The sequence below is a fragment of the Uloborus diversus genome, chromosome 1, assembly GCF_026930045.1.
Source record: "Uloborus diversus isolate 005 chromosome 1, Udiv.v.3.1, whole genome shotgun sequence".
NCBI classification, from domain to species: domain Eukaryota; kingdom Metazoa; phylum Arthropoda; class Arachnida; order Araneae; family Uloboridae; genus Uloborus; species Uloborus diversus.
This window is the reverse complement of record NC_072731.1, coordinates 1828147-1835150: the sequence shown is the minus strand read 5'-3', so window position 1 is coordinate 1835150 and position 7004 is coordinate 1828147.

The following is a 7004-nucleotide window of genomic DNA, read 5'->3' as shown; positions in this document are numbered from 1 at the left end:
TGGAAAAACGTCTGTTCCATACGGTTGCACAGACGTCACCTTTATGATGTTTCTCGCGTGCAAAAATGGAAGCTATCTACAACGAAATACAGGGTGTTTCAAAATGAATAGCGGGGTTTTAACATGTTATAATATTTATAACACCGAACTTACAGCCACAAGTGATGTATCAAATGAAAGAGAAACTCAGTTTTGTTTGTTGGCATCAGTGCGCATGCGCGTGGAATGTTTCTGCTGCAATCCGCCTTCTTATCTGGATACTTTACAGCTATAGCTCTTCCCTCAACTGACACAAGATGAACCAGAAAACTTCATCTTTTAGTAAGATGGTGCGCCGCCTCACTGGCATAATGAGGTACGCGATTGGCTTAACCTAACTGTACCCGACCGCTGGATTGGCCGTAAGGGACCTAATGACAGGGCTTGTTTCCCATGGCCTCCACGGTCACCCGATCTAACGCCGCGTGATTTCGTATCTTTGGGGGTTTATTAAGGACCGTGTGTATGTGCCTCCACTGCCAGCCGACCTTCCCGAATTAAGGAACAGGATTGAAACAGCTGTTGCAGCAATTACTAATGAGACACTCATCAAAGTTTGGAAAGAACTCGCATATCGTCTTGACGTGTGACGAATGGTGCTCACACTGAACACTTGTAGGCTATAATGTAAAACTGTTTGAGTTTCTCTTTCATTTAATATATCACTTGTGGCTGTAAGTTTGTGTAATAAATATTATAACATGTTAAAACTCCGCTATTCATTTTGAAACACCCTGTACTATACCAACAATAAAACGTAGACAACTGGAAAAGTGACGCTGATTGAATAGCGCTATATAGTAACAAATTACAGTAAAAATGTTGATTCATTTATCTATAGGAGAGTTTTTTAAAACATAATTACCAAAATAATCCCTTTTCTCTGTTTTAAAATATATTCACGCAATGACACCAAATTAGAAGCTATTGGCAAGCTCAGAAAAATAACTCCATAAGCTGCCGAAAGTTGAAAGATAAAGAAAAACATAATCTCAAAGGCATAATTTACAAACGTGAGCTAAACTTTCAAATTCGTCAAGAAAACAGTATTTGGCATTACTATTCACATTTACAAAATGAGCCAAAGTCCTACATTATAACGCTTCTAAACTTTCAAAAGTAGCCGTAACAAGCATAATAACAATGGAATACACAATATAAATTTTATACACAATACATACAAACTTACAAGAAATGGCACATTTACTTAGCATAATACTATACTGATATAGGGGAATGCAATGCAGACCATTTTATGAAAACAGAACATTATAATTCGTAAACAAATGTAACGCATAATTTATGATGCAATCTCATCAAAGAGGTAATAAACAATTCAAGTAATTCAAAGTAAAACATTCTGCATAACTTTAGTTGAAAAATCAAAACGTGTAAATTAAATCTTAGAAACTTGTATTCGAATAAAGAAAAATTAGTTTATCCCCAGTTTCGCCGACCCCCCCCCCCCTATTCATCCCCCCTAAAATAAATTTCACCCCCCTAACTATATCAAAATGTATGATTGAAAATGAAAAACAGTTGAGGGGGGGGAATTTTGTGTCGGCGAAACTTGGGGGGGGGGACACCAAAAAGTTTATGGCAAGTATACAATAATCTTAGAGCAGGAATAAATGGAGAGAGCAACTCCAATCATTGGCTTAGCAAAAGCTGACCCAAACATCCCAAGTCACGTGACTCATCAACGACGTATGGTTGGCATCTTCTACCTGAAACATGCGAAAGAAACTTGATTTCTTCCAATGCTTTGCTTTAAAATCTGTCACGTGACTTGGGGTCTGGGCTTCACAAATAAGTCTTCACTCCCTCCATTATCTCTTCTCAATGACAATAATCCTTAAATTCTAACTGACAGATTGTTTAAGAATTGTAAAATACATCCTCATATAAATAATAGCCTATGATTGAGTAACTCCAGTGTTTCACCAATGAAACTCGCGCTACGGCAAGATAATTTGATAATTAGTAATGGTAATGTTTAATATGCAGGGAAAGGCTTTATTGTGGCAAGGCTGAACTCGATCCGGTAACTTAACAGTTTTACTGGTAAGACTGTGTCATTTCAGGGGGAGGAAGAAACGAAAACAATTGACTCTATCTACTGGAGTTTAGGGTTAATCCACTGGAGTTAGGGTTAAAATTTTAACTATCAAAATATCACCAAACAGGCAATGGCTTCGTTCCAATGCAGAAGAGTAGAAGCACCCGTCATACCTTGACGGGCGACTTTCTAGTTATCAATAATGCATTCGAATCCGCTTGGTGGAAAATCGGTTAAAAGAGCATCCCGCTTAAAGTAATAATTTTCAATGTACCAAACCGATCGAGATAGCCAAAATGCCATTAACCGGGATCTAATTTGTCACTCTGATCACGGATAATGGAATAACCCGCTCATTAGAATAATACTCCGTGTCAAATTGGTTATTGCACTAAGCAGATTCCATTATACTAACATAGTAAATCTAGCGCATGAATTATGACAGAAGTAATAGGACAGTTTTGACTTTAAAAAAATGGCTAAACTAGCATTTGTGTTTCAAATTTTTTCTGATTAAAATATATTTATAGCTTTCAAACTGTTAAGCTATCTGCTGATGCTCAGAAACAAGGATACATATGTTATCTTAATTTTTAGTGCACCGACTCTTATAGAAGTGCATCCACTTACGACAATTTACTGTCAACATGAAAAGACTTGTCACCTAAAGAAACATCGAGGACTTCTCCATCCAATATCTTTTTAGAAATTTCATACTTACATTATTTTGTAGTTGAAAGCAGTTCGAATATTTCGTTTGTTACCAGAATGTTTGAGGTACTTGTTATCCAAAATTTCGTTACTATTGAGTAATAATATTGAGATAATTACCGTAAGCCTTAAGCAATAGAAGACCGATGAAGAATTTTAAAAAGATATATTTTATTTCGTTGATAGATAATAACATGAGCTGATAATTCAATAAGTAATCAAGGGTGAAAGTAAGTAGATAAGTAATCAAGGCTTTGAATCAAGGGTGACTTTGAACATTATGAACACTTATTTGAAGAAAGAAAAAGGGTAAATTTTTAATGGTGACCCCTACTTTTCTCCGACAGGAAATTTCCTTCTCTCCCTGTTTTTCAGTTTCAACCTTACTTTTTAATATATTATTTTAAACGGGGAAGAAATTTTAAATGTCAGCGAAAAGTGGGGAAAACCTTTTCAATAGCAGCAATTTACAATTACTTCACTGTAACAAAGCATGCAGACTATCACGATTTTACATGCTCAATACTGTCCGAGCAAAATTTGCATTTTTTTCCGTCTGGAACCCTAACTTGAGAAAATAAAATTGTAAGTTTTAATTTAATAAACTTCTAGTCATATAATTCTTAATGAATTTTTATTATTTTAAGAAATATAGTAGATTTAGCTTATAAGCTATGTGTCGTTTGTTTGAATAAATTGTTCCAATAATTACCTTCATATGATAGGGTACTTTTGAGAGCAGCATTGAACAAATAAATCTTAAGAGAAAAGAGTTATAAATGTCTATGAATGTTGATTGTACATAAAATAGAATTATATAAACGGACCCTAAAGAGTATGTTTAACTTTATTTTCAAGTTCTATTGATATGGTTTTTGTAGCGATGGAATTTTTCATTTTCCGCAACAAGTTTTACAAAAAATGTTTTTAAAGCTCAGATCATTACCTATGATGGATACATAATAAAAGTTCGCAAAAGAATAGGACCCCACAAGCTTTAACTTCCAACTTCTCTCAGTCCAGAATTAATACGACTGCGCTAAAACTCGAAACATAAAATAATAATAATAATAATAATAATAATAATAATAAAAGAGGTAGGCATGTGAAAACACGAAGCATAATACTGACATTGAGCCCCGAGATAAATTTAATTGAATTTGAACACAAAACCCGCTCATAAAAGGGAAAAGATTTTAGCAATGCGGCTCCGTTTTACGAGAACCAACAAATACGATATACAAATGGTAAAACTTTTGTAATTTTAGTAAATGAAGTAGGGAAATTTTGTTTTGAATTATATTTAGATAGCTTTGAACTGCGTATTAGCGCAATTTTTTTGATAAAACTCTGTTCAATTATAATTTTTGCTTTGTCGTTTAAAGGTATATGGGAGCAGGTTTGAATAGGAATGCGGTAACATTTTTAAAATTTTATGCATAATTTAATTTAATTGTAAAATGTTTTGTTTTTGTCTTATGTTATGAAGAAATGTATTATTTTTAGCATGTAATATTAAAACGATAATAATTAAGATCTGAATAAACTGAATATCGTAGAAAATTATTCAAAGGTATCCTCCTCTTCTCTGCTCATAAATCAGCAATACAAATATTGGAATCTTTAAACAGACACATCCATTTTAAATCATACATTACTGTAAAATAAAAAACTTTTCAGAATGATCAATGAACGTTATTAATATTTAGCAACTTTTATTATTCATATAGTGTCAAGCAGAGACGATGAATAACAGCAGGCGCGGAGCGTTGTTTTTAAGTACACTTGCTTAGCAGTATTTCTAGTTAATCAATTTGTATTTTAAGAAAGTCGCATTTCAAATAATAATAATAAAAAAAAAAAAAAACTTAAATTGTTGCTTAACTGGAACGTTTTACTCCGCGAGTCTTAAATACCTCTTTCATTATATTTATTTCAATATATAATTAATTTAATACACTTACAAATGGCTTAGACGGAACTTGTTGCAATATATCGAAAGCCCGATTACCCCATCCAGAGACTGCAGCTTCGTCCTTCTTATGAACTCATCAGTCTGGAATAGAAAATAACCGAACTGGAGGGAGAAGTCATCTCATTGAACCTGAGCGTGTCAAATTGCATTGGTTTGAAAAGAACAAAAAAAAAAAAAAAAAAAAAAAAAAAAAGACCTGTGACCCCGCCATTTCCCCAATCAACTCTAATTTGAATTCTTAAACTTGAATTCAAATTATGTTTTTCGCAATCACGAGTGTGTGTGTAGATGTAAGCGTGTGTGTTTGTGTGTAAGGGGTATGTGTGTGTAGGCATGTGTGTTTGTGTCTGTGTGCAGGCATGAGTGTGTGGGTAGTTGTGTGTATGTGTGTGTGGGGGTATGTGTGTGTGTGTAGGCATATGTGTTTGTGTCTGTGTGCAGGCATGAGTGTGTGGGTAGTTGTGTGTATGTGCGTGTGTGTGTGTTTTTGTGTGTATGTGTATGTGTGTAGGTGTATGTATGTGTGTGTAGGTGTATATATGTATATGTGTGTAGGTGCGTGTATGTATGCGCGTGTGTGTAGGACATGGATGCAACCTGGAGAAGGTTTTCGCTAGAGGTGCAGCATCGTGAGGAGCCCGCCTGTCCACGGTGATGCTGCGGAGGGTGGCGGTGGGAAAAATCAAAGGAACGTCAAAAACAGTCAAATGAAAGCAATAAGCAATCGTGATTGCTCAAAAAATAAAATAAAATAAAATAAATAAATAAATAAATAAATAACCCAATTAAATAGTTTTCCGGTGTTGAAAAAAACCTCCACAGTTCTCTGAAACATAATGTTGAACTGATTGTTTTGATTAAAAAAGTGTTACAAAATTTGTGGAGGTCTTCAACCTATTCCACAGAAATTTGACAGGAGTTCCGCTAGTGATCACTATTTGCCTTATAAAAGCTCCAAAATTTTTACTTTTAATTTTTATAAAAGACCGAATTCTTGCTCGATCGAATATTGCTTCAACGAATCACAGTTGCGATGTACAATATACTCCCGATTATCCGTGCTAATTGATACACGGATAATAGAAAAACACGGATAATCCGAAAATGACCAAGCACGGGGAAAAGCGTGTATTTGGAGGCTACAAGTAAAGTACAATCACATGGTGGTATATAAAATACTTCGAGTTTAATTACGATACTCCACTAGTGCAAAAAGTAATAGATTAGTACGAATAATGAAATATGTAATAAAATTTTGCATACTTTTTTAGCTTTAATTAGCAAAAAATTTTTAACTTTAAATTTTTAACTGCACGGATAATCCGCAAACCAGATAAACCGCACACGGATAATCGGAAGTACAATGTATATACAAGTAGATACATATACTTGTATATATATCTACGAGCATTCGTTTTGTATGTTGTATCATAGTACAATATGTTCATTAGCGTATGTAGAGTCAATGAGGTTTTTTGTAGTGCCGCATGAGATTCAGAATCAATTGCGGAAACCAATCTTTTAAAATTTACAGTAGAAAGGAGTTTTCAAAAAGAAAGAAAGAACACCGCAAAAACTGTTTATCGCTTAAACAGGACTTTATTATACCATAGACAGTAATGCGTATTGTTCAATTTTGAAAATTAAAAAAAAAAAAAAACATCCGCTTTAGCAGGTCTTTATTATATCTTAGAGACCAATACATATTGTTCATTGCGTGAAATTAAAAAAAAAAAAAAAGCAAATTATTTATGTGTTAAGCCATTTTTAAGCAGTAATGAACGCTGCTACAACACAAATGAAATATACAAGCTATATAAAAGAAGGAAAAATTAAAGTGAATTGGGACACGTAATTTTATGGTCATGGTGCCTTTAGCATGACAAGTATTTAGTTTCAAATAACAATATGGCACAAATAACTTTAAGTTCTGACGTTTTTGTTGCACCGCATTATGTCACACTGAAGAAAAAAATGGTACATTGTCGGAGTTCAAGAAAAAGTCGCTAAATCTGTAAAACATATTAATGGCCTTATGCAGAATCTCGAATTAATCACTTCACTGGATGAACTAATTGCACGATTTCAACTTTATAACAGTTAACGTATTGCATAATTTAAGGAATCATCTTTATCTTTATTATTATTATATTAATAATAAAGCAGAAAGTCTCTCTGTCCGGAGGATGTCTGGATGTCTGGATATCTGTAGGATGTCTG